Here is a 27,105-nt window from a genome sequence, read left to right as displayed (position 1 = left end):
TTTTTCAATGATTTAAAAATGTAAAAACCTTTCTTCCCTCACCAGCTATGCAAAAGCTAGATTTGACCTGTCAGCCACAGTTTGTCAACCCCTAGTCTAAAGAAAGTTTTCATAAATGCAAGTCCAACCCTCTGTTCTTTACAAATGCATAAACTAGGACCTGCCCACGGAAACACAGCTACAAAGTGGCCTTACTCAAATCAGAAGCTGGCAATCGACAACCCCAGTTTGGTTTGGAAACAAAGCAGTCAAGTTTGGACCCCCAGTTTATCACTGAAAGCGGTTCCATGCTGGGTGACTCCGTTAGATGTTGCACTGCTGCTGGTGAATGCACAGAGGAGGTCTCTACCAGCTTCCCATCCTGCAGATGGATTGGCAACGCATTAGACACTCTCCTTTGGAAGAAATGTCAAGTATGCACTTGTCCTTCTGACTGTCGTTCAAGTCAAACACACTGGGCCAGACAGTGAATAGTCAGCTTTATTCACTCAAACCCTCCTTTCATTGGAACATGCATTACTTTTATATGCAGTGACTTGCCAGATGCTTAAAAGACACATTTTAAAGAAAAACAAACACTCCTCTGTTCCTTTCTGGTGGCTGAGGGGGTCTTGGGTTTACAGTGCAGGCTCTCAGCGAGCCCAGCCTTCCTCTGGTTTCCTTCTCCCCAGTCATCCAGAACTTGCACACTTTCCTTCAGGCCACTACTGTTGGCAGGACCGCAGGCAGGATAACCAGAGGGGGCTCCCTTGAAGGGTGGAGGTCGGCCTTCCCCGTGACTGCACAGCAACACAACACATGCTAGTCGTTTGAGTTGGGTCATCAATGCAGCCTGACACCCTGCACTTCAAGGTCAGGGCCGGCAAGAAGAGCGAGCACAGATGATATGCAGGAAATACATAGTTCAGGTTCATTTTCAACAGCTGTCCTTCAAAGCTGGAAACAGAGACCACAGGGCAGGGTCAGAGGCGTTACCATCTGCTGTGTATTTCAGATGGTCCCACCACTTCCTTTCATAACCACCCACCCCAGGAGTTGGGATGTCAGGGCTCTAAATGGAGGGCTGATGTGCCCTGGGGCTTGGCTTGGCCTCTGTGGTTTCAGGGTAACCTTCCCTCTGTGACATTATGAAGTGGATCCTTGGAGGAAAGTGTCCCCCAGGCCTCCACTCAAGCCGAACACAGGTTTTCCATTTTCATTTAATTATTGCCTCACTTTTGATCGATAGTCCTGGCTGGTCCAGTGGAAACTGACAAGGAACTGCTGTTGTGCGCTCTTGCCTAGAGTTCTATCCTCAGGAAAGCCTATCAATAAATACAGTTTGGGGTCAGTTTTTTCATAATTTGTAATCAAGAATCGTTATTTACAACAAACCTCATCTTTGGGACAAAAGTGAATGGCTGGGAAGACCCTTATTTCTTCAATGATGCTGGTTAATTGTGACTCCCAAACTGGACGAGCTACGCGAGCAGCGAACTTGGGGGGAACGAATGCACCATCATCATTATCGTCAGCAAGAAGAGGAGGAGACGCAGCAGCTGCTAATTCGACAACTATAATGTAAACACGGGCAAACAGTCCCGCAAGGCATGTGTTCTGCAGGGGCGCTTGTGCAAGCCACGCGCTGAACCTGTCACTCGTGGGGACTCAGAGAGGAGACTAGCCCTCGGAAGGGCTGCTGCCAGGAGGGAGATAATACCGCACTTGCACATTCATCGCCGTAATACAAAGCGGAGCCCACTGAAGGGCAGGCAGGGAAAGTGTGGGTTCAGAGAAGGGAGGAAATTGCCTCAAGCGTGAAGACGGTAAGTCAAGAAAGGTTAAAGCCTATAGGTATTCAAGTCTGTACTCCCGCTTTCTGGACCTGTATGTTGCTTTGTTCCTCACGACCAAGCTTCCCCAAACCTCACTGTCAGTGGCAGGAACCCCAACCCATTCTCTTGGCCTCTGGCTTTCAGCTGACTCCCCAATTTTCCACAACTGGAGCATCACCTTGCCTCACTCAGGTGTCCCACGGGTGAAGTCCAGACCCAGAGCCACATCCCCTGAGGTCCAAGCCTACACCTGCGGTCTGCGGGGAAGTCGGCAGGCACCCACTCAGGGAAGGGCTGCCTCTGTTTTAGGACTCGTGCTGGAGCCTAGTGGCAGCCTGGCTTAAAGCTTTGGTACCCTGAGGACAGGTCTCATCTCTCTGATGGCTCCAGCCATAGGGCGTGGTGAGGAGCAGGTGCCACAGATAAGAGAACCGGACTGTGGCAGGTCACCAGAGTCCTGGGGAGAGAGGAAAACAAACTCAGTGGAACCAGAGTGATCCGACACCTCACCAGAGAGTAGTGCTGGAGAGGCAGGTTTGTGAGGTCAAGTGCGTGAGCTTTTCTACTTTCACTATGATTAAATAGAAACTTTTGTATACTACACTACATACATCCCTAACGTTTCTAATGAGAATTCTGACAAATTTGGGGAGAGAAATAGATAGATAAATAAACAAACAAACAACAAATTTTAAAAAGTTTGCACAAAGAATATCATCATAAAAATTCAATGTCAAACCAGGAAAAAGATTTATAAAATATATATTAAAGGGTTACTACCTTCACAACATAAGCAACTATCCCAAAACAAGAATCGATGCCCAATATTTTTAAAATGGCAAAAAATACAAGAGACAGTCCTTAAAGAAGAAATGAAATTACCTATAAGTAAAAAACAACAACAACAAGAAAACAAAAATCAACGATTTTCACATTAAAGTAACTTTCAGACACTATTTTTCACCTATGAGAAGGTTGAAGAAACCAATGGGCTGCCTTTTCAGCAAGGTGTAGGGACAACAGCAGCCATATATTTCTGGTGGGACTGAAATTTGGTCAGTCTTCCTAGATGGCAGTTTTCGATACAGGTCAAACATCGTTTTAAAATGCGTTTCGATTTTGTCCCAGCACCTTTATATGGAAAGAAGTATGAGGGTACACCAACATTTACTTATAAAGCACATTCACTGCGTTATGGATTCTAAGAGTGAAAGACAGGAAACCATCTAAATGGCCAAGAGTGAATTAACCAAAACTAAAGAGCCAAATGATGAAACAGTACATAACCATTAAACTTTAGGGAAAAGTCTAAGGACATGGAAAGAGGATCACAGTAAATTAACTGAAGAAAAGCATATTGGAAAACAGTGTGGTATTGTGACATTTTGTTTAAAAAGAAGTCTCAAGTGGTATTCATCTAGAAAAGCATCTGGAAATATAATGTACACCGAGGTGTTAATGGAAGTTGTTTCTGAATAGGTGGAATTGTGTGGTTTTTCTCTATTTTATATTATCTGATTTTCTGCAATGCTCATGTATTTTTTTTATAAAGAATAAAGGTTATTTTAATAATAAAAACATATACACAAATAAGACTAGGAATTATATTTGCAGCAAAGAAGAAACATTGAAGATAGCGAAGGTAGAAAAATCATATACAAACACGTATGAAATGGAAAATTATACAACAGACATTTCAGCAAAGATTAATATATTGCTAGTTAACAAAGATATGGAAAAATGTTCAGCATCATTAGAATGAAAGTGCTGCAAAATTAATAAATGAAAGGGAATAATTCCTCAATTTCCAATTAATTAAATCATTCGTGTTTTTAAAACACATACCTGTTTTCATTGAAAACGATTACACATGTGCTTTATAAAAAGAGTTTAATCAACACGAAACATTGAAAGACACATGTCAGTATCCACCACCCAGAAATCTGTGTTAATATTTGGTGACCATAATTCTGAATTTCCCTAAAGATAGAAGGATAAGCAGAAAAAATTTTATAGAATTTTTGTTATATAGATTATATAATACAAATGTTATATGTTATATAATTATATTAATGTATGTTAGTTATAATATCAATGTTAGAAATATATATATTATATATAATATATATTAAAATTATATATATTATATATATATAATATAGATATATATCATTTTGTTCTTTTTTTCTCTGCAGTTTCCTCAGGGTCACTGGATGCCCAGAATAGTGTCTGGCACACAGAAGCTCTAAATAAATATTTGTTGAATAAATGAACTGAATAGTATCATGTCATTTTAAAATAAAAAGAATTTAAATTTTATTTTAATTTTATGGAAGGTAAAAAAGCTGAAGGAAGTTCTGAACTTCAAATAAATGTTTGTTGTTCTTTGAATTTCCAAAAGAAATATTAGTTCTTGTAGATTTCTACCAAGTTTTTAAAAATGGTAATTAAAAGTCATGAAGTGATTGGTCATTGAGCTTTTTTCAAATTTTTATGCTTTAATTTTGATTTTTATTCTTAAAAGAAATTGGAAATTTGAACTCATTTCCTCCCACCTCCCAGTTTTTGTTAAGTGCATTATATGTCCAAGTTCTTCATTTTAATTCATCTTTCCTTCATTCTTTTTTTATTAGTCTCAGGTGTACAAAACAACATAATGATTGGACATTTACACACCTCACAATGTGATAACCCCAACAAATCTACTCTCCATCTGACACCGTACAAAGCTATTACAATACCACTGACTATATTCCCTATGCTGTACTTTACATCCCGTGAAAATATATATATGCAAATTCATCTTTCTGATTGGCTGGACTCTTTCCCAGAAGAGCTCACAGGTGCTAGAGATCCTGAATTCTTTCCTGCTCCAGTGTCTGCCTGTTGCTCCTCTACTTAAATGACAACTCCCATCAGTTTAATATTTTTGGATTTTGCTTTCTTTCCTTCAGAACATTCTAGACATTGCTCCATTGTCTTCTCTTAATGAGTCTGGGACACCTGGCTTTTCCCCCTGTAGGTTTCTTCTGCCTGAATGTCTGAGAAGTCTTTGTTTATCCTCCAAGTTCAATATCTTATCCAGGATACAGCTGAATGTCAGTACTTACATATTTTTTTCCTGATGCCCTTTTGATCTAAAGGTTCGTACTTTATTTTTGATGACTTATCTCTCTGAGTATATTTTTTCCCTATTTCATTTGTTGGTTCCCTATTTCATCAGAAACATCAGTTATCATTATATTGGATGGTATCCTCCATTGTGATCATCTCCTCTAATTAATCTTTGCCTTTTTCCTGTGTATTTACCATGAATAATTTCAGCAATTCTTCCTTGTCAATAATTTGATTTTTTTCAGTGGTGTCTTATTTCTTACTTCTGATGTATTAAGTCATCAACATTATTTTTTAAATGTAGTGTGTTTCCTTTGCTCTGAAATCTTTTAAGATCTTATTCTATTATTTCATATCATCTCACTTTTGAGGTCTTGTTTTACTGAATTCATAGTCTTGTCAAGTTCTTCTGTTATCCCAAAAGTTCATAGGTAGTTCCTTGAATATGTTTTCATCCAGGACCAGCTCATCATCTATTTTCTTGCCAGCTACGTCCCCTCTCTTTCATTTGCTGTTGTTGCTTGCCATAATGTATTCGCACGGTTTCCATACCACGTCTTACCTTATTCAAGTCTATTGAGTGCAGCTCTGTACACATCTACTCTGAACAGTGGGAGAATTTTCCTTGACCCTCCCTTTTCACCTTATCTGGGGCTCACTGTCTTCCAGGCAACAGTGTAGTGGTGGGTTTTACTTAACTCTCTTCTCATCTATAATCTAGGGACACAGAGATGGGTAAGGGGCTGGTCATGCCTTGTCACGGAAGCCTGGGCTTTGTTCTCTCTTTTGGGATGCCACTAAATGTCATAAATCAAGGTCCCTTCCATCCAGCCAAGGCTGTATCACACTTCTGTGGTTTTTGGCTTCCTGCACAATGGCAAGCCTTGGCAACTCCTCCTCTCCCCCGAGGTTTCAAGGTGACATTTAGGGCCTTCCAACTTCAACGGATCTTTTTCACATGGCTACCTACTCTTGCCTTTTCTTCTGGAGATCCTGTTTCTCTCTAAATTGCAGAGTATTAGAAAAATGCTGAATTTCATCAACCCTTTCTTTTCTTGGAAAGAAAAGTTTGGACTCAGAAGCTGCACTACGTCAGAATTTTCTGATGCTTCACATGGTCATGACTCTTCCAGACACAAAGGCAATTCCTCATTTGGTTACTATTTGTGCTTTTAGTTCTTTCACTATTAAAATTGGTTTATTTACCAATTTATTTCATTAGGCATTAGGGAGGATGTATCTATAGCCTTCCTTCTTTAGCCAGAAATCGCCCCCTACCTTCTTAAGCGGAACACACAGAGCACGGCTTTTCTGACGGTTAGGGACATCACTGAGATCGTAACCATTGAAGTGTTTCTCACCTGTGGCTGCACTCCAGGTGCTGATGAAGTTGCTGTGGGAGGTAAGGAGTGAGGATCCTCTGACAGAATCCAATCTTTGATGCTGGTAGCTTCCTACTGCTGCCTCATAAAGGTGAGATTAGCCTGTAAAGCACATGCCCCTCTGACTAGTGGGGAAAAGCGTACTTTTCATAAAACCAAATGCACTAGAAGTCAAGAGGAAGAAACCTCCTTCCGAGGGGTTTTCTCATTGCCCCATCTCATCATCTTCACTCCTGCGCTCAGGGTCATTGGACGCGTCGCCACTATTGAAGAGTGATCAGCGCTGCTGGCATTCCTAGGACGGATGACAAAAGCACTTCCCTGTCAGCTTGCCCACTCTCCTTCCTGACACAGCACGACCAGGCAAGTCCCACCATTTTGAGACTATGATGGAGGTTCTACCAGTCAGGGTTTCTTGGTGGGGGGTAACTCTGGCTAAACTGAGCAGAAAAGAATTCATGTAGAATTATGGGGTAGCTCACATAGTCAAAGAAAGACTATTCAAACCCAGAAAAGAGGGGACCAAAGCAGTTCTAGGGCATGAGAGGGAGGACGCAGAGGACAGTTCCTTCTCGGCACTGCTGTTGAAATACATGAGTTCCAACCATCTTCATCCCTAAGTCACTCCATTCAAAACTTAAATTCCCAAAGAGAGAGAGGGTCTGGTTGGCCCACCCCTTGACTAAGTGAGAGCAGAGCACCTCAGGGAGACAGTAGAAGCTTGGTGTTGCTTTGGAGAAAAAGAGAAGGGGGCTGGAGCAGGCCAGGCAGAGTCCTCAGCTGTTTATACAAACTTAGCAGCAGAAGATGATGTTTCTCCTTCTGGTACATCACCAGGCCATTGTTCCCTTAGAAAAACATTTGACTTGATGAAATGTGAGACACACACACACACACACACACACAATTGCACGTTCAGTATGATGTTATGTGATGGGTCCATTTTTCTCTGAAAATTCTAAGCCATGATAATGTTGTATAGTCTGAATAATGCACTCTGGAGCTTAGGTTAAAGCAGGGAGGTGACTCAGAAGGGAGAGAGAAGTTTAAAAACCACTGCCCTTGCCTTTGTAAAATTAAATGCAAAACCACAGTTTTGCATTAGAGTAGGTGGTCCCTATTTCGTAAGCCAATAATTCTGTAGAGGAAAGAACCAGTCAGAAAAATTTAACGGGAAGCGAACAGGTGATGCACCAGCCTTACAACTCGGACCAGCAGCATCTCCATCACTGGGGAACTTATTACAAATGCAGAATCTCAGGTCCCACCCCAGAACGACCGAGGCAGAATCTGTGTTTTAATAAGACCCTCTGGTGATTTCCACGCACATGAAAATTTGAGCCGCACAGATGCAGAGCACAAACTCTTAAGTCAAACTGCCCGTGTTAGCAAGTATAGGATGTGAGAAGACTCTTCAGAGAGGAAGCTCCACTAATCAATACAGATGGTAATGACAGGATTAGAAAAGCATCATTTTGCTATCCCATATGCTGTAACAGACCTGGACAGCGCTCATTGCTGATCGACGGCCGCCAAGACAGATGAAAGACTGATGGGGAGCTATTGATTGACCAGGCTGACACCACTTGAATCCACAGAACAATCTTCACATCATAAAAACTGAATCACTAGGGGTGGCCTGTTGGCTTAGGTGGTTAGTGAATGGTGCTAATAACACCAAGGTTGCCGGTTCGATCCCTGCATGGGCCACTGTGAGCTGCGCCCTCCTTAACAAATAAACAAATAAAAATAAAATAAAATCGAATCACTACACAGCCTGCATGATAGTGGGAGGAATGGCACCCATAAAAGATTCTAGAAAATTAAACCTCAATGGAATCCCACCTCTAGTTCTAACTCCCAGTTTAGAGGAAATATAAGGGACCGAGAAGCATGTTAAATGACACCACAAAGACTTAAAGAGCAAAATCCAGAATATTTTACAAATAAATAGCATGGGAAAAATAAAAAATAAGTGGGAAACTGTTCTAGATCAGAAGAGATTAAAAAACATCAACTGAATGTCGTATTGGGTGGCTTCACTCTGATTCAACGGCGAAAGGACATTTTAGGGGCAATCAGGGAAAACTGAACGTGGACCAAGTATTAGATGATATAAAGGAATCATTTTGGGGGTGGGATAATAGTATTATGGTCATATGAAAGAGGAAAAGTCCTTATCTGTTACATAAACTTACTAACGTATTTACAGGTGAAATGATATGATACCCAGGATTAAAATATTCCAGAAAACTATATCACATGTGGGGAAGGCAGATAAACGAGATGGCACAATGCTGATCATTCTTGAAAGTGGATGTCAACAAACGGAGGTTCATTGTGCTATTCTCGCTACTTCTGTATATGTTTGACATTTTCCAAAGGAAAGAGTTTAAAGGAGAAAACAAACCTGTCTGTGTTCATATCTTGGCTACACAACACGCTCCCTGGCTGTGTGATGGAGGGAAAGTTACTGAACCTCTCTGTGCCTCAATGTCCTCATCTATAAATAAGAGTAGTAAAGTACCTGCCTCAGAGGCTTGTTGGGGGGATTCAGGAGGCAATACATGTAAAGCATATTCAAACATAGCAGGCACACTGTAAACACTCACTACACGTCCGTTGATTCAGTATTTAGGCACTAGCTCAAGTTCTGTACAGTAACAAACCAAGACCAGGCATCTGTGAACCGCCTGCATCAATAAGATTGTCTAAAGACAAGGGTCTTACCTTATGGGAATGTTAGCACATACAAGAACTGTCACCTTATCCTGATTCTGCTGGAATCACCATCCACTGTCGAGTAGAAGAGAATAAGCACGGTGTAAACATGCCAATTCCATCCAGTCGTAAAACTTTCTGGCCCTTCGTCCATGCTCAGAAATTAGTCACCTAAAGAATCCGCAGAATGCTGCTAGAAGGTCACCTCGTGCTATTTTTCTCTGTTGAGCTTTCATAGATGTTATGTCTCAGTCAAAATGGTCCTTTCTGAAAAGGAGCCACCACCACACAACCCCGGACGCGTGGCTCTAACCTCAGTGTGCGTCAGAATTGCCTGGAAGCCTTGGTAAAATGCACATGGCTTACTGCTTACATTCCTGGGGCTTCAAATGACTGTATCCCTAAAAGAGCCTCAGTTTTTGCATCTGTAAAATGGGCATGAAAACATTCCCCTTAACTGATCCTTGGAGGAGTAACTGAATTAATATGCCTACAAAGCACTCACTCCAGGAAAGATTCTTGGTGACAGCTAGGTCCTTCTCAGTGGTGATTTCTCCCATTCCTCAGCCTTTCCCTGCCCTGACCTCCTGCTCTCAGAAGAAATCCTTCATTTCATTCCCATCGGCCTTTACTCTGGTGCCTCCTTTTCTATTTCCCACTAAGCACAGAGGCACCTGTGGGGCCAGTGTCCCACCCCAGCACCTCTGCTCAGATGTCTCCCCAAATTCTCATACACCCCGACCTGCCTGGGCAGCCCCAGACTCCTCTGCCCTGAGTTTGAAGAATAGGAGCTTTTTAAGATGCTTCCAACTGGTCACTCCTACCACTGACCACTTGCCCTTCCACACACACTTTAAAATCTCCAGTTGAGGCTGTGTCCCATCTCACCCTGCAAGGTGAGTCTAAAACTCACGAAAGCCAAATGGGGACACACTTTTGACTCCTTCTCTGGGAACACTCCCGTTGCCCTTGACGGACAGGGAAAGAACAAAATCTATGATTTCTGGCTTTCCACCCCACTTCCTGGAGGAAACTGTTGCCCCATAAATTACGAGGAAAACACTAAGGCCCCAAGGCCTGGTGGCCGCCGAAGGCCTTGAGGGGTATGACAGGGAGCAGAAGGCCAGTGACAAGTAAGGTGCTCATTCCCCACATCCTCTCAGGATTGGGGTGTGCGTTCTCTTCTACTTTCAGAACATTCCAGATACCTTAGTGCACTCCATAGTCTCATCAACCTGACCGCCCTCCAGGAGACACTGAAGCACCAGCTGGGGGACCAGATGGTGTGGGGTCTGGTCCAGGCGGCCCCAGGGGGGGAATCAGCCCCCGCTTCTGCCCCCTGCAGCACAGTGCAGCCCAGGTGGCAGTAATGTGACACCCAAAGTCACACCAACAGTTGACATGACTGAGAGCAGAGCGTAAGGCAGGGTAAGAAGGTCCAACTCCCACCCTCTCCACCCCCGCCCCAACTGTGCACGTGATGCCCACGCCAGTGGGCTGCCTGCCCAAGCCTGGCTGTGCTCACCCGGCAAGAGAGGCAGCCTCAGGCACAGACCAGCAGACTCAGGACACCACGATCACACGTTTTGCTCCAGGTCACTGGCCACCAGCATGGCAAGGCCCCAGCGCCTCTTGTCAGCCAGGCTGGTCCCAGCTGCCAGACTCCTTCTCCTAATGTCACCCAGGAGCATGGCTTGTGTAGCAAAGGAGAGGTGGAGAAGCCCTGTGAGGGATTTCCTAGACGCTCCTGTGAAGGCTGCACACACAGCTCAGGCACGGGCGGAAAGCTGTGCGCTGCCCCTGGTGGTGGGAGCCACCCGCTGCACCTGGGAGCTTGTTAGAAGAGCAGAGGCTCAGGCTCTGCCCAGATTTGACAAACTGGCCTCCACATCTACAAGGTCGGCAGGTGGTTTGCAAGAACACTCAAGTTCAAGGCACACTAATTTATGAAGATTGTTGCGTTTCAGCCCAACTTGCCAAGGTAGCAATCAGCTCCTGGTGGGATACCATTTGAGAAGCTGGCTCTCTCCTCAAAGCCACTGGGAACAGGATGTGGGGGGGGGTGAGGGGGGGGCTGCTGAGGAAGTGCTGGCTCTGGTTTGAATCCCCTTAAATATGGACAACACACTGGGGCGCACAGCCCTTGTCTGGCTGACAAGGAGGTGGGGAGCGCTGTGGCTCATGGCCAGGTACTCACAGGTGGTGATGCTTAGCTCCATGCAAGATAGGCCCACGGCTCCCATCTCAAACCCACAGAGGGAAATCGGGCAGTTCACCCAGCAGACAAGACAAGCCAGCTACATTTTTGTACTGCTTTTACCAATGCACCAAATTATCATATTAATTATTGTTATTATTATTGTAGTATTCACAGCTATACTTACCAAAAACTTACCATGAGGCAGGAAAGGTGGCAGAAAGTCCACGAGCTTGGCTTCTGAGCTCACTGTGTAACCTTGGGCAAGGCATTTAATGTCCCTGAGCCTCAGTTTCCCTTTCTATAGAATGGGAGTAGTATGTAGTTTTTCCGTCTCCTTTACAGGGAATTGTAAGGAACAAATGGAACCGTGACTGGGAAAGCCATCCAAACACTATGTACAACTGTCAACTTTCCATTAGACAAAGAACTAGAAGCAATCCTCTTAATGATTGTAGGAGAAAACCCACATGAGGTAGATCCCCGGCACTACTGGGGACCCTAAGAAACCACTCAGTCCAACCCCCAGCCTCCTGGAATGAATGGCCTTGCCAGGCAATGGGGCTCTGACACATTCACTTATTCACAAAGTATTTTGGGGACGCCAAGTCTGGGCCAAGCACTTTGGAGGTGCTGCAGAAATACGAGTAGAACAAAATGGAGAAAAATCTCCGCCCTCGTGCAATGCAACTTCTGATCTCAGGAAAAGCAGAGGTGCAGGTGCAAACACATGGCTTCACCATTCAGTGTACTCTCACTCACACCTTCATCTAGCAAACACGCAGGACTGACCACCCTATGCTAATTCAAGAAGACAGGCCCCACTGTGGGTGACACAGGGTGATTGTCTGGGGATGCACGACATCTCATCTGAGCAGGAAGGCCACCCGATCCACCTGCCCATCTCGCCAAAATGCCACTCTTTGGAGACCAGACTGGTCTGTCCGTCTGTCTAATTTAAAACACAGAGGTTCCATGAAGCCAGAGCCAGAGGCTTGGTGTGAACTAATGTATCAGACAATTGGTCAAGCTGACAAAGAGGGACGGTGGTGGTACACAAGCAGCAGGTGCACAAAGAGGGAGAGCAGAGAACAGGTGGCTGGAGCCAGATAATGTCCATCCCTGGCCATGGCCTCAAGGAGGCAGAGCACCTGCTGGGTCCCATTAGAGCAAAAGCACTCAGCCTGCGGAGGAGGAGGGGCAGACCCAACGCTGTAGGACATCTCTCTCTAAACCTGAAGCCACAGGATCAGGGTGAGAAAGAGCCCTGACAATGCCAACATGACACGAGAGGGAGGAGGCATTAAGTCAGTGACTGCAGTGGATGCATCGGCCCAAGTGAGATCAGATCAACCAGGTAACTGAGTTCAGTAAACACGTCCTTGGGCCAAGCACCAAGCCACCCATCCACCCAGCAGGGTGGTGAGGGCTCTGGGACTCAGGACAGGTACGTTTTGATAGAGGGAAGGTAGCGGAAGGGGAAGAAGACTAGGCAAGGGCTGGTCTGAAGACAAGGGGTCCAAGGTGCTAGGGAGGGGGTACTGGCCAGAGAGGCGCTAGCATGAGGGTCCTGGGGGAGCAGGGGGTAGAAGGGAGGATGGGAAGCAGTAGATGCCTGCTGTGCCTGCTGGAAAGTTCCAAATAAGAGTGGAAGGGAAGTGGGAGAAGGTGAAGAGAGAGAACAAGACAGAGGGGAGGGAGGGAGGAAGAAGAGAGGGAATGGAAAGAAAGGAGGATGTGACTGCAGCACAGAGAAGGAGATGAGCTGCGCATGGACCCAGGAGCAGCCTGTGCCAGCCCAGTGCTGTCCAGCTTGGTCCTGCCCGCAGGCCATCAATGCTGCGTTTGTGATTCGGGTACAAGCCGCAGCCCCTCCTCAGCTGCCATTGGAGAGCCGAGGCCTCGCGTCCCCTGGCACCCCACGCGGTGGGGTGCAGGGCAAGGAGCAGCTTCTCTCACTGGCACCAGAAGCGGCAAACAACCAACGTATCACTGCCCCTTTGTGTGGGAACAATGGGGCCCCCAGGAGCCCCACCGGCCAGAGAGGAAGTCTCAGGACAATGAGCTCCCTTCCCCCATTTCCTAGTCTGCCTGGAAATGTGGAGAAGGAAGCCTCGTGTTGCAAGTTCTCACTTGCATGTTCTCATCGCCTTTGAAATCGCATGTGCGGGGCCACCTCCGTACCCCACAGCTGTCCCGTTTCCCAGCCCCGCCAACTCTACATCCCCAGCAGTTCCCGCGTCTCCGTGCCCCCTGCCTCGTCTCTTGCCCTTCCGTCTATGTTCACAGGAAGGACTCTTCCACAGCCTCCCAACCATGCATTTGCATCCCTCTTGCTTTCCCCGTCTCCCATCTTGTTCCACCTCAGGCTGCTCTCCACCAGCAGCCAGCATGGCCCGTGTGTATCAGTCAGCTTTGGCTGCCATAGCAAGCACCACAGATGAGGCGTGGGGTGGGGCTGGGGTAAAGGTCTTAAACAATAGACATTTATCCTCTCAGAGTCCTGGAGGCCAGAAGGTGGCAGGTGTGGTTTCTCCTGAGGCCTCTCTCCTGGGCTTGCAGACAGCGGCTTTGTGCTGTGTCCTCTGCATGAGCACATCCCTGGGGTTTTCCTCTGCTTCCAGGGACACCCATCCTCCTGGCCCTGCCCTTAGGCACTCCTTTAAGCTTAATTATCTTTTAAAGGCCCCTCTGAAATACAGTCACACTGAGGGTTAGAGCATTAACATATGCATTCTGGGGAGACACCATTCAGTCATAACATCTCTCTCACCAGCAACTCCTGTCACCTCCCCAGGGCCTCTGAGTACGGCCTACAGAGCCCCCTCACCACAGCCCTATGGGACACACACGTCAGCCTTACCTCCCGTTCTGTTTTCCTCAGAACTACTCACTGCCGGACACTACAGTATATACTTATTTGTCGTCTGACTCTCTGCTGAAACACAAGCTCATAGGGAACAGAGAGTTTGTCTGGTTCAGCAGAGAAACCCCAGCCCTTGGAACAAGGAAGGCCTGGTACTTAATAGGTACTCAATAAACATTTATGGAAAGAAGAAATCTCCCGCTACTTCCCACACTGCACTTTGCTCTCCCTTCTCCCCTTAGAAACTCTGAGCTCCGCTCATGCTGTTCCCTGGGTCTAGAACACTGGGCCCAGTACCCGGGCACAGGCCACCAGATTTGCAGTACTGTGTGGAACTTACCTGCTTAAGCATGAATGTTTCATCCAACTGGGCTGGAACCTCCACGCGGGCAGGGCTGTGTCTTTCCCATCTTGCTCTCTCCGGCACCTAGCATAGAGCCTGGCCCTCCAAAGCAGCATAAGTCTTTTGTGATGTGCGCTACACCTAGCTGTCACACTGCATCTGTTCTAAACCTCTGTCCTCTCATTCGTTTGTTTCGACATCAAATAATTATTGAGCAACTACTGCAGCGTGTCTTCACCTCAGGTCTGAATTCAGGGAGTCTGTGAACTTAGATGGAAAGCAAGGCCATCTTTAATCTTACTAACCTCCAATTAATATTCAGCATTTCCATCAGTGATGACACAGGCACCAAACCACAGCACTAGTACTAGTACCTGTCGCTTCTGTCACCAACAGAAATCTCAGGTCGTTTCATATCACATTGTAACTGTTGCAGACATTGTGAAATAGCCTTTATCCACATCATTACCTTAAAATGTAGTGGTGACGGTGGTTATTACACCCATATTGAATTTCATTATTTAATGTATTAAAAGAAGCATAAACATTATTATGTGTACTGTACATTTGTAATATTTTGACAACCACTTCTATATATTTCAATATGCTTGGTTTCCTTTGTAATCTTATGTATTTTATTATGTGATTTACAAACAGGATTCTGAGAAGGTCACCAGGTGGTAAGGAGACACTGAGTCCCCAGGCAGCACTCACTGAGGTTCTGGGTCTCCGACAACGAACAAGACCAAGGAAATCCGTGCCCCACAGAGCTGTGCTCCTGCAGGTGAGACAGAGAATAAACACGTGCACACATGAACAAATGATATAACCACACATCGTGACAACTACCGTGCAGAAGCTGTAACAGGGCAGAGGGTACAGAATGCCTGGGTGGGGGTGGACGGGCTGTTTCCACGGTGTGGTCAGGAGGGCAGGGTATCTGAAGAGACCTGCATGATAAAACGTGAGCAGTGCAAAGAGCTGGGGGACCAGTGGCCGGGGCAGAGGCTCTGGAAAATGAGAAGGCCCTGACGTGGGTCTGGGGAGGCATGTGCTCTGTGACAGGAAGAGGCCAGGCAGGCGACAAGGATGGAGAATGGCCGGCTGGGCCCACCCTGCAGGACTCTGAAAGCTGGGGAAGGAGCTGGGGTCTCATCCCACATGTAATGGGGACTACCAGAGCCATGAAAGCAGAAAAGCAGAGATGCCTCCTTATCTAATTTACAGTTGAAAGGATCACTTCAGCTGCCATGGGGAGATGAAAACAGGGACCAGTGAAGAGAAGCCATTGTTCTCACTCAGCCAAGAAACAATGCAGCCTTGGGCCAGCATGGGAGCTGGAGAGGGGATGAAAAGTGGTTGGATTTGGAAGATATTTGGAAAACAGAGATGACAAGACTTTTGATGGGCTGTAAGGAGGTGGGCAGGGGGAAGAGGGCTGAAAAAGCGGAATTGAGGTAACGCTCTGGCTTGAGGCCTTAGTAACTGGGTGGATGGTGGTGCCAAGATGGAGAAGTCAGGGAGAGGAGCAAGTGGGGGCAGAGTGGGTCCCTGGAGCTCTGCTCCTGACTGCACCCAGGTAAAAGCTCAAATCTTGTCACCTGGCTGTAACGCCCCCACAACCTGGGCCTAACCTACATACCCATCCTCATCCTGCTCCGTACCGTAGGCAAATACTCTGCACCAGCCAAATCTGTCTGCTTACTGTACCCCTTGTAAGCACCCACTCTCCCCCCTCCACTCTCATCCTGCCTCCCCCAGTCCTCCAACTCCCACATCAGCGCCCAGATAAAGCCCCACCTCTTCCATGCTGAAACCCTGCACTATCTGGGTCCTCTCCCATGGTGCTCAGCACGTCCTGCCTGCTTTGCTGGTCACTTTTCTTCCATCTTCCCTCCAAGTGGTGTCAGTCCTTCAGGCCCCAGTCCAGTGCACAAGGAAGGCATCCCGGGGTTACTGTTCACGCATCTCAGGTGCTGATCTACAGTTAATCTACGAGTGTCTTTGGGTCCGCCAATAGCTGGAGCCACTGATTTTGAAATCTTTGCTTGAACAGTTAGTTAAAAACTACTCATTGAGTTATTATGAAATGTGACATTCATAATGAAACTCACAGTATCTGTGAGTTTCAGAAATTCTTCTAAGGACATTCCAGAGCCATTTAAATCAGAAAACTCAGGATGGAGGTCCACTAGGAGCACAGATGGATGCAAAACCAACATACAGCTTGGCTGGAATTTCTAACTAGTTTTCCAGTTACACTGGCAAGGCAAAATGGGGAGTTTCCTTTTAAACCCATGGCCCCCACGCTTATGGTCTCCTCGTGGTAAGGAGAGGGATGGCTGGCTCTTCATGTCTCTGGAATGTTGGTTTTGTTTCCTCTGCTCAGCCACAGTACATGATTCTGGCAATTAGTTCTGTGCAGCACTATTTCATCACAAGTGTGTCTCAGTTTCCCATAAACGTTGCGGTGTGCTCTGCTCCCTCAGCATGGATATTTCCAGTTGCCTGCCAGATTAGAAATGTGTGGCTGGCTCTCAACATCCCACTACTGTTTTCATGGTAAAATACAACCCTAAGAATTGGAACGCCTTGAGGAGAAGCTGTAAGTTCAAAACTGCATTCTGATTATGTAATCAAAACTCCCATCCATCCCAAGCGTTCACCAAGCATCCAATTCACCCCGGAAATCAAGCCCCTTCCAAGAATTAAAGATGGGATGGAGTCACAGCAGCTCCACAGTTGTGGTAACCTGAGGGATGTGCTCACCTGATCTGAGCTACCTGGTGTTTTGGGGTGGGGCAGCTGTAGAAATCACTGGTTTGCTCCCCTCTTCAATTTACTCAAACTCTAGTCCAGGGGATGAGAGAAATCCACCATCCCCTGCTTCTATGTGCCATGTGGAGGTATAGAGAGTTGCCAGCCTCTCGTCGAGCGATGGACAAGGGTTTCAGGGAGAACCTGGACACGAGAAATGATCCCGGGGACAGGACAGAGGCCATGTTTCTCACTTACCACAGGGGTTCTGATTGGCTCTTTAGATTTGCTGCTTCTGGAAAGTGAAATCGGCACCAGCTTCCGGAGAAGACAGAATCAAACTCAAATCCCAGCCAAGGCACTCAGCCACTTTTTGACTTGGGCACGTTTATTATCTCTCTGACCTTCATTTTCCTCATTTGTGAAACAGGGTTAATACCTGAAAAAGAGAAAAAAGGAGAAGAAATGGTTTTAAAGTTCTGAGAACCATGCCTGGCACACAGCAGTTGCTCAATAAATGGTGGCTGTTGATATTGTCGAGGAAGGACTCACTGGTATTTAGAAGACATTCAACATTGCAGGGCCACACTGAAGGGGCGAGGGAAGGCAGGGTCTCAATGAGGGCAGCCACGGACACAAGCGACTTGACAACTCTTCCCCACCAGAGGCATCTATTCAGTCTTTTCTGCCACTCACACCTGGGATCATTTCACAGGCCCCGTTGCCTGCCGCTGTGCACTGACCAGTCCCCAGGCCTGTGTTGGGCCCACCCAGGGGCGGAGGGAAGTGTGAATGCCGGTGAGAGAGAGGCATTGATGAATGTGAAAGAGACCAAGGAAGATTTTACAGGCCAGAGAGGTTTTTGCAGCCTATTGATTTTGGAAGCCCATTTGCAGAACGCACTTGAGGGCTTGTTCAGGAGGCCTGTGCACAGAGCGGCGCCTGGAAAAATGAAGCAGAACTCTTGTTAATTCCTCCTATGGCTCTGCGGCCATCAGGCCGTGCCAGCCCCTGCTCCATTGACTCCAGGGCTCGCTTGTTCCATACCTCTGATCCTCCAGCTCTCCGAGGAACCTAAGTGGGCAGCCAAAACCCTGCTTGTTACAGAAACAGCGAGTATATGAACAGACAAGGGAGGCGGCTGACCAGCTGCACATGTTATAAGTTACACTTCATTCCATTCTTTTTATCTGCATTTTTCTCTCTACAAAAAAAAAAAAGTTTCTTAATATTGAGAGGCAGACAGGACAGTGAGCCTGATAAATCTTATCAACACTTTAGCCCTCCAACATATGTGACAATTACAGCTCCGGGTAGAAGAGTGACCTACTTGGCCATTCGTGCTGCAGTTACCCACAATCTAGACCCAAGTTCCTACGATCTCCTGTAGATGAAGCAGATTCATATGAAGGGCAGTCAGAGCCGTGAGATCCACTCCAGGTTTTACCTGCACACACTGTCAGTTAGCACATCAACTTGCCATCTTTAACGAGACATTTTTTTTTAGGTTTTTCAGACCTAGGGTTGAACCTGAACCCTGCCATCTACTAACTGCTTGACCTCAAGCAACAAAATCTCTCTATGTCTTGTTACCACCTGGGAATGTTACCTCCTTCCTAGGATTGCTGTACAGTTTATTTCATTGACTCTAAGGTGCGTCATTATTGAACCACTAGTGAACTAAGAAAAAAACCCAAAACACTGTCAACTGGACCATGACACGATGTTTTCTTACCACTTATCAACAGGGGTTGGCAAACTATTGACCTGCCATCTATTTTTGTATGGCCCATGAGCTAAGAATGGCTTTTATATTTGTAAATGGTTTCCTAAAAAAAATAGTAAAATAAAATTTTGTGACACATGAATATGAGAATTCAAAATTTCCATCCATAGACAAATATTATAGACTATTTATATATACATATGAGCTCATATGTTTACAGATGGCCTATGGCTTCTTCCTGCTACAGCAAACAGTTGGCTAGCTGAGACAGAGACCAGGTTGTCCGGCCCACACAGCCTAAAATATTTGCTCTCTGGCCCTTTATAGGAAAATGTTGCCAATTCCTGGCTTAGAATACTTAATACTTCTTAAGAGAACTCTTTTAAACTTATTTGGACAGAGTTGATTTTTTTTAATATCATATACCACTCTTCCACATTCTTGATAAAATAAGAAATATAATTAAATTGACTGAAATATTCCTAAACCCTCTTCTCAATGATCTCTACCCAAGAGTTGTCACTGTCCATGTTTTCCCACACAACAGTGCCCTCCGTGCCTATTGGAGACATAGCATTTCTGAAAATCCTACTCTGGTACTAAGTGGCTTTTCTTCAAAGAATGAGCCTCGTTATCTCTGGGACTTTTGTCTAAGCCACTCACCCTGCAGGTACTGATGTTCATGCACAGGCAGGAGTAACATCCATAGCCGGCTCTGTGATCGACAGCTAGGATAACAACCATGCTGATTTTTTTAATGTTAAAACGTGCACACGTTGGGGGAGCATGCTTGTTCGAATCTATGAAGGACAAGAAACGGCACACTGCCTGGCCTGGTGGAATATTCCATACACGTGAAGTTCCCCTCTGCCTGCCCTCGTCCCATTCTAACCATGCTCATGTCCCAGTTCCCAAGGAAAAGTTGATGAGATTCGTTGATTGTAAGCAACAGAAAGCTCTGGCTCATTTAAGATATTTGGAAGGATGGAGGTGCTAACAGAACTGAAAGAAAGGTTGATTTGAAAGTTGGAAAAGGCTGGAATCAGATCACGTCTGGGGACCTAAGCTATAAGAACCAGGGATGTCACTTGAGCCCATTTGTTCAGGCTTGATTCGGGTCAGAGAGAAGCAAAGCAGCCTTGAGGAGGGACCTTGATTCGGGGCTACGAGTGGGAAGGAGAGAAGAAAGACATCTTTGGATGAATAGTCTTCTTGAGGTTCCTTGACCTCCCTCTGGGGGTGCTGAGTGTAGAAGCTCATGAGGGCTCCCAAAGCCATTTCTCATTCCTCTTGCCACAGGAAGGAGAAACGTCACCTAGTAAATTCAAATGATGACCATAAGGCAGGCTGCCTGCCTTCCACATTTGTCTACAGCAAGGTGGGAATCAACATGGAGAAAACAACTTGGGTACAGTGGTCAAATGTCAGTAAATATGACAACGTGCACCCAGCATTACAGAGCTCCATGCAGAGCCTTTGGGGGGAGCAAAGAAACCCTTCTCCTGGAAGCAGCTCATACCCAGGAAAGGTGGTAGGTGTCCTTCTAGACTCAGTCCGGGTCCTTTCTGTGTGAGGCTGTCCCTGAACCCAGCTGGGTTAGAGGGCCCACTGTGCTCCGAAGGCAGTTGGTACTTTCCTCACTTTTCCTACGATCTTCTGTATGGATGAAGCAGACTGTACCATTTCATACTGTACCATTTCTGTGGACTGACCTGGCTCCCTCACCATGTTAGTCAGGGTTCTCCAGAGAACCAACTCTATCTATATCTATCTATATCTATATCTAGATATCTATCTATCTATCTATCTATCTATCTATCTCTATCTATCTATCTATCTATCTATCTATCTATCTATCTATCTATCTATCTATAGAGAGATTTATTTTAAGGAATTGGCTCACACAGCTATGGAGAGAGGCAAGTCTAAAGTCTGCAGAGTGGGCCATCAGGCAGGAGACCAAGGGGAAAACTGATGTTGCAGTTCAAGTCTGAAGTTCAAGTCTGCTGGCAGAATTCTCCCTGCCTGCCCTGCCTGGGGAGGGCAGTCTTTTGTGCTAGTCAGACCTTCAACTGATTGGATGAGGCCCACCCACATCATGGAGGGCAATTTGTTTTATCCCAAGGCCACCAATTTAAATATAAATCTCATCCAAAACAACAACAACAACAACAACAGCCTCATAGAAATAGCCAAAATAACAACTCTCATGGTGTTGTGGGAACTTCTCTGAAGGCAGGACCTAGGAGAATTTTCACTTTGTTGCTCTGGTAATTATGGCTGAATATACGTTAATTGAAAACAATGACTGAGAAGAAGCATGTGGTGCATGGCAGACCAGGGCTTCAGGCATCTGCTTCCAGGTTCAAGGGAAGGGAGCAGTCCCTACCGGAAGCTATCTTTACACAGTAGCCCTGGGTTTTGAAGAAGCATTAGGATTTGGGATGGTAGAAAGTGTCCATCCTCACTCGAAGGAATGTGTGCACCCGACGGCTATTTACTGGGTGCCCACCATGTGCTGGGTGCCATGCATACAGGACCTGTGGGTAGCTGTCGGGTAGAGTGATGGGAGATATGAGCACAGGGGCAGAGACCAGTTTCTGGAAGGTCTTCGTGTAGGCTGGAAAAAGTGCCGTTTTTATAAACAGAATCCTGTGCAAAGCTCTAGGATTGGTTACCCTAGCCCCAGATTTTCACAAGCTCAGGGTGGCCAGTTAGTTGGGTGGACCTCCAGGAGCTGGGCTCACTGACTCTCGGGTGGTTCCTATCTGTAGGCAGGATTAGGGGCCTAGATGAGGAGTGTGTGGGTACCCACGCCCGCTGCAGCAGCGTCTGAGGCAGCAAAGGGAAAGGGTGGCTGGGGAAGGAGGGCTTCCTGAGCAGGAAGGTGCTGCGCTGGGAGGCCCGGCCGGCAGCCAGCCTCCTTGGTGGGATGAAGCAGCCCAGAATTTCCGCCGGGAGAGCCAAATGTGGAAGCAGCTCTCAAAGCATCTCTTCCAACTGTTTGGGCAGCCAGGGAGCACGGTGCCAGGTGCAACACTGTTGGTGTGACCCAGAGGAGCATCGGAACCAACACGCGGCCTGGGGGGCCTGGCCACCGGTCAGCAACAACCCGGCGGAAGCGATAGCAGGAAGGGAACACTGGGGTTCCGGACAGGAGAGGGAAAAACCACATCCGCTGGGCCCACGCACTGTGCAGCTTGTACAGGCTGAGAGATGGAGGCGCCAGTTCCTTTTCCAGAAAACACAGCATCTTTGTACCACTTCCAGAGTCACGCTGTCTGTCAGGGAGCACAGGCGCTAATCTTCGCCTGCTGTGGGGCGGGGAGGAGAGTGGGGAGCTTATTTTCAAGGGAAAAATTGTTCTAGGGTACAGAATGCTACACCTGTTGGTCTAATTCAATTCAGAAGTGACTGCTTTCCATTGTAGCAGCGTTACAACTCGCCTGTGAAGGACCTGCTAGTTCAGGTCTGTCTGCGTAAGGCGAAGGCAACCTGAAGACCCCGGAGCGAGCCCACCCACGTGTGTGCAGCGTCCTGGTCCTGGGAAGCCCCAGAGCCCAGCTCAGCAGAGGAAAGAGGGGGTGGGGTGCTTGGGAAACCACACCCTCTAGAAAGTCACAGACCTCTTCTATGGCCTCATGAACCCTCCTCCCAAACTAGTTCCTCTTCCTGATTGCCAGACTCTGTTAATTCAATCACCTTAACCAATATTTACTTATTGAGCACCTACTATGTGCCATGCACTGTCATGGGCTTGGGGGATATATCAGTGAACAAAGTAGAAAAACATCCTTGCTCGAATGGAGCTTGCATTCCTGCTGGGGCGGGGTGAGTGGGGAGACAGAAAATAAACTAAGCACAACAAATAAGTGATTTATTTAGCGTGTTAAAAGATGATAGGTGATATGGGGGGACAAAATAGAGCCAGGGTGAGGGGCATGGGGGTACTGGGGCCGAGGGCTGGAAAAGGACAGGTTATAGTAGTAAACAGGGAAGGCAGGCATCACACTGTGAAAACGCGTGTCTCAGGACAGGGCTCTGAAACCCACCTGCCTTCAGGACAATTTCCTCCATTGGCTCAGAGAGTGGCCAGGATTCAGGCAGACCCTTCCTGGGAGACACTTCTCCTCTGACAGACAACTCTGGCCAAGGACTCCCCCACGGCTGCTGAGCTTTCTCAGAGCTGCACTGGTGTTTAGGACACCCCCACCCAGCTTGCCTGCTTGCCCTCTGTCCTCTACCAGGGTCATAGTCCCACTGTGGTCTGCAGCCTCTCCCAGCCTCTCCCTGCTCCCACCTCAGTTTCTCTCATTGGAGCTGTAACAAATCTCTCACTGGCGAATCCCATCTTGGCATCTGCTGCTTGGGGGACCTGAAGAACACAGATTGGGTCCCACAGAGAAAGTGAGATTGGAGATTTGAGCCACGCGTTGGGGAGGGGGATTAGCCATGTTAGGGGTGCCACATTCTCCCAGCCTTGAACCTCGGAGTTGTGTTGAATATGAACATTTGTGTACATGACTGCACTCCTTGATTTGCTTTGATGGCAGAAACCATGCATTTTGGCTCTGCTCTTAGCATTTAGTACAGTGTATGTAACAAAGTGGGCCCTCAGAAAACTAGGACTGAATGAGTGAACAAATGCACAGCTGATTTGTGGGAGGGAGGGATAAATGGGTGGGGGCATAAATGGATGGATGAATGGATTAGTTTATGGATATATGGATGATTGGACGGATGGATGGATGGGCGGGTAGGTGGCTGGATGAATAGATTGGTATATGATAGGTGGGTGGGTGGATGGGTAGAGGGATGGACAGATGGATGGATGGGTGTGTGATTGAATGGGAATATGTATTTATGAATAGATGGATGTATAGGTGGTGGCTGGCTGGGGGACGGATGTCGGGATGGATGGATGATGGATGAATGGTCAATCTCTGATCATTCCTGAACAGCAGATCAAGGGAAGGGCAGTGACAGGTGTTGTCAGTCCTAGGAGGGGTCCTGAGGTAGTTGTGTGACTGACCAAAGTCCTCAGAGGACGTCAGCAGCAGAGCTGGAAAGAGAACCTAATATTTTTTACTCCTAGAATCATCCCTTTGCCATGAAATGGAGCGGCTTCCAACCTGAAGTCTGACACTCCCCTCTGAACTTGTAGAAGCTCCTGCTGGAATCCCTGGAAGACTTCCCTGCCTCTGTATCCATGATGAGCCTACCCTTTTTGGTTCAGGCCAAACACCGCCCCCTCTGTGAAGCCGTAGGTGATCACCCCTCCTCTTCTGGCCACCACAGTAGTATTTGGGTCTGTAGCATTCCTTTTCTGAACTTCCGCTTAGCATACACGACGTTGTCACCTGTATTCTAGCTCCCTGCACCTATGTCTTACTTCCTCAACTAAACAAGGGCTATGTTTTCTGTTCCTGTAACACCGCCCCAGGACTCTATTGCGTACCCTATTGCCACTCGGTAAATCTTTGTGATTGCGCTGCAGAACCATGAAATTGGGTCATCTACAATTAATCTCTCCAAGTTTCCATGAGAAACCTTCCTACACGCCTAAGAATCACAGCACTTTAAAAACATATATATTTCTCATTAGCCATCCCTGCTGTCTCAGCTTTCAGCAAAAACTTAGAGCATAAAAGCCAGTTTACCACATGCTCCCAAACGATTCACAGATTCAAAACAGCAACAAAGACTAGGAACTGACCACATGCAAAAAAAAATGACAAAAAAGATTAATTGCCTTTGGAAATAAAAGATGATCACCGAGAACACAGTGATAGCATGTGCCAGTGGGAAAGCATTTGCAGAAATACCATATTAGTGTTGGCAGAGACCTAGATTGAAGCTCCCACTGTGACATCAAGGGGCCGAGTCACGTGCTTAGTAACTGGGATGGTGGGGAAGGCCTAATAATAGTTCCATTCTTGCTATCTCTGCACATTTTGGCATTAAAGTGTCCCCACCAGGGGTTGCCCCTGGGAAGGCTGGCAAAGAGCCAGGTGACTCTCACCTGGAGATCTGCTCAGTTTATGGGGCACCTCAAGGACTGGGGAGGACCTCCAAACCTGCGGGGAAGGGCTGGTCAGTGGATTTACATCTGACCCAGAGAGAGAGAGCAAGAGAAAGCACAGGAGAGCGAGTGAGAGGGAGCACACTCCAAAATCTCTCCCCATCACTCCCAGATCTCTGGGCCAGGTGCCCCGACCCTCCCTTGGGGACTGGCAGTCACTCTCCAAGGAGCAAGCAGGACAGGAAATGGCAGCAGGTCCACAGCTGGGTGCTGGAAAGTTGGCCCACAGGAGGCTGAGGAGGGGAGGAAATTTGTTTTGGATGTGGGACCCAGATGGGGTAAGGGGAGTGGGGGGAGAGGAGAGTGAGGTGAGATAAGAAGATGCTGTGATTTAACTAGAAAGGGAAGGCTGGGGAGCGTTCGGGGCTGCGTGTTAGATCTCTCTCATCGCAGCTGCAGAAGCCACCTTTCCTTCTGCCTGCGCAGTGTGCATATGCTCTCCAGGCCAGCTCGCTCGGGAACGGCATGACTCAATTGGTCTGCGGCCTGTAACTACCTTATTCAGCACAGCAGCCACGAGCCACATGTGGCGATCGAGCGCTTGAGATGGGGCGCGTCCAAATTAAGATGTACCGTCCGTGCGGAATGCACACCAGATTTCGAAGAGCTAGTATGAAAAAACTAGAATGTATAATATCTCATAATTTTTGTATTGATTACATATGGAAACAATGCCATTTGCATACATGGATTAAATAGAGAAACATTAATTTTACTGTGTCTTTTTACCTTTTTAAACGTGGCAACTAGAAAAATCACATAAGCGGCGCATATTTGTGTCTCCCATTATATTTCCACTGGTCAGGGCTGGTCTATAACCTTATTCAGCACGTCCACCTCCAATTTCCAGTAATTCTGTTTAATAAATGCCGGAGGTGCAGGCTACCAGTGAGGACGTAACGATGTTCTCAAAACACTGCTGTGGATTAGAATCACCTCAGCTCGTAAGACGCCCCCTCTTGGCCACACCCAGACTATGTCAGAATCTCTGGGCCTGGGACCCCCAGGCCTCAGTGTTCTTTTAAAGTTCCTCAGGGGGTTCCAATATGCACTCAGATTGAGAACCATCCAGGCAGAGAGGCTGCCACAGACAAATCTGGAGGCCGAAGACCCCCCGGCAGAGGGACAGCTGGGAGGACAGAGAGTTTCTGAGTCAACTGGACTTCCAGGAGGAGGTGAGGCTTGTGGGGAGACAACCATTCGAAAGGCAGGTAGAGTCAGAGGCTACGGGTGCTTGAAAACCAGGATTCAGAGGCTCTGAGTCATGTGATCCAACTGTGATTTAGAAGTGGCTGATTTGACGACAGATTTGTTAAGAGAAGGAGAGGGGAGGGATGGAAGAGGCACAGACAGCATGTGCTCATCTGTGGCAGCCTGGCTTTCCTACTGGACGGTCACCCCTTGAGGGTGGCCCTGCCCTAGCCCAGTTCTAGGTAGGCCCATGGCAAGTATTTGTTGAATGAACCAAATGGTCAGAGCGTCTGAGAAACTGCTTGTAGTCTGCTCCCCGCTGGCCGCCAGAGGAGCAGGGGAAGAAGGCAGGAGCATTACCCTCAGTTTGCCCAAAGTGCCAGGCCTTTCCCTCCGTGAAGCAGCACTTGAAACTCTGCTGTTTCCTAATCTGTGGTAGTCACCAAAGGGTCCACCGTGATTCTAGGAGCAGGCCTTACAATGGCCCCCTCACCCTCCAAGCTGTGGTCTCTGCTCGCTGGGCTCGGCCCTGCTGGAGAGCCTCGATTTCTACTTCCAGGACTTCGCTGCTCTCCCACAGGTGGCAAACTTGGGCCTGCCCACACTCTCCCCCAAATTTGGGTGTCCTTGCTAACTGACATGTAACAACACCTCATGCTGCCATAAAATAGCCCATTAGAGTCTCTTATGCAGGACTTTTACAGCAGTCAAGGCATGGAGCAGCTGAAGGAATCCTTCTGCTTCAGGTTGTCCAAACCTTTAGAAACGCATCTTCCAAGAAAAGGCATCAGTGGGTTTCTAAATGCTGCTGTCCCTCCCCTGCAAATGGACCAGAGGCTGCTGGGGCTGCCTCAGCATCCAGCAGCTGATGGCTCTGGGCTGGCCCGAATAAGGAAATGCCAAGTATCTAGG

The 27,105-nt window shown here is 47.1% G+C and overlaps 1 protein-coding gene across 8 annotated transcripts in view; it reads right to left on the bottom strand.

The window, feature by feature from the left end:
• Positions 1-462: 462 nt before the first annotated feature.
• The window catches only part of ATE1 (arginyltransferase 1), a 218,032-nt gene continuing 191,389 nt past the window's right edge, over positions 463-27,105 (bottom strand). The window contains exons 13-17 of one of the 8 annotated variants that reach the window (XR_012498375.1): positions 17,453-17,633; positions 10,557-15,215; positions 9,041-9,106; positions 1,993-2,271; positions 463-936 (exon numbers count right to left, since the gene is read on the bottom strand). The gene's annotated coding sequence lies outside the window, so the exon portion shown is untranslated. Of the gene's footprint in view, positions 937-1,215; positions 1,305-1,992; positions 15,216-17,452; positions 17,634-27,105 lie in introns of all 8 variants that reach the window. The other 7 variants (XR_012498369.1, XR_012498370.1, XR_012498372.1 and 4 more) reach the window with 7 other exon arrangements.

The sequence above is a fragment of the Rhinolophus sinicus genome, linkage group LG07 (assembly GCF_036562045.2).
Source record: "Rhinolophus sinicus isolate RSC01 linkage group LG07, ASM3656204v1, whole genome shotgun sequence".
In the NCBI taxonomy this organism is placed as follows: Eukaryota; Metazoa; Chordata; class Mammalia; order Chiroptera; family Rhinolophidae; genus Rhinolophus; species Rhinolophus sinicus.
This window is presented reverse-complemented; position numbering and strand designations above follow the sequence as displayed.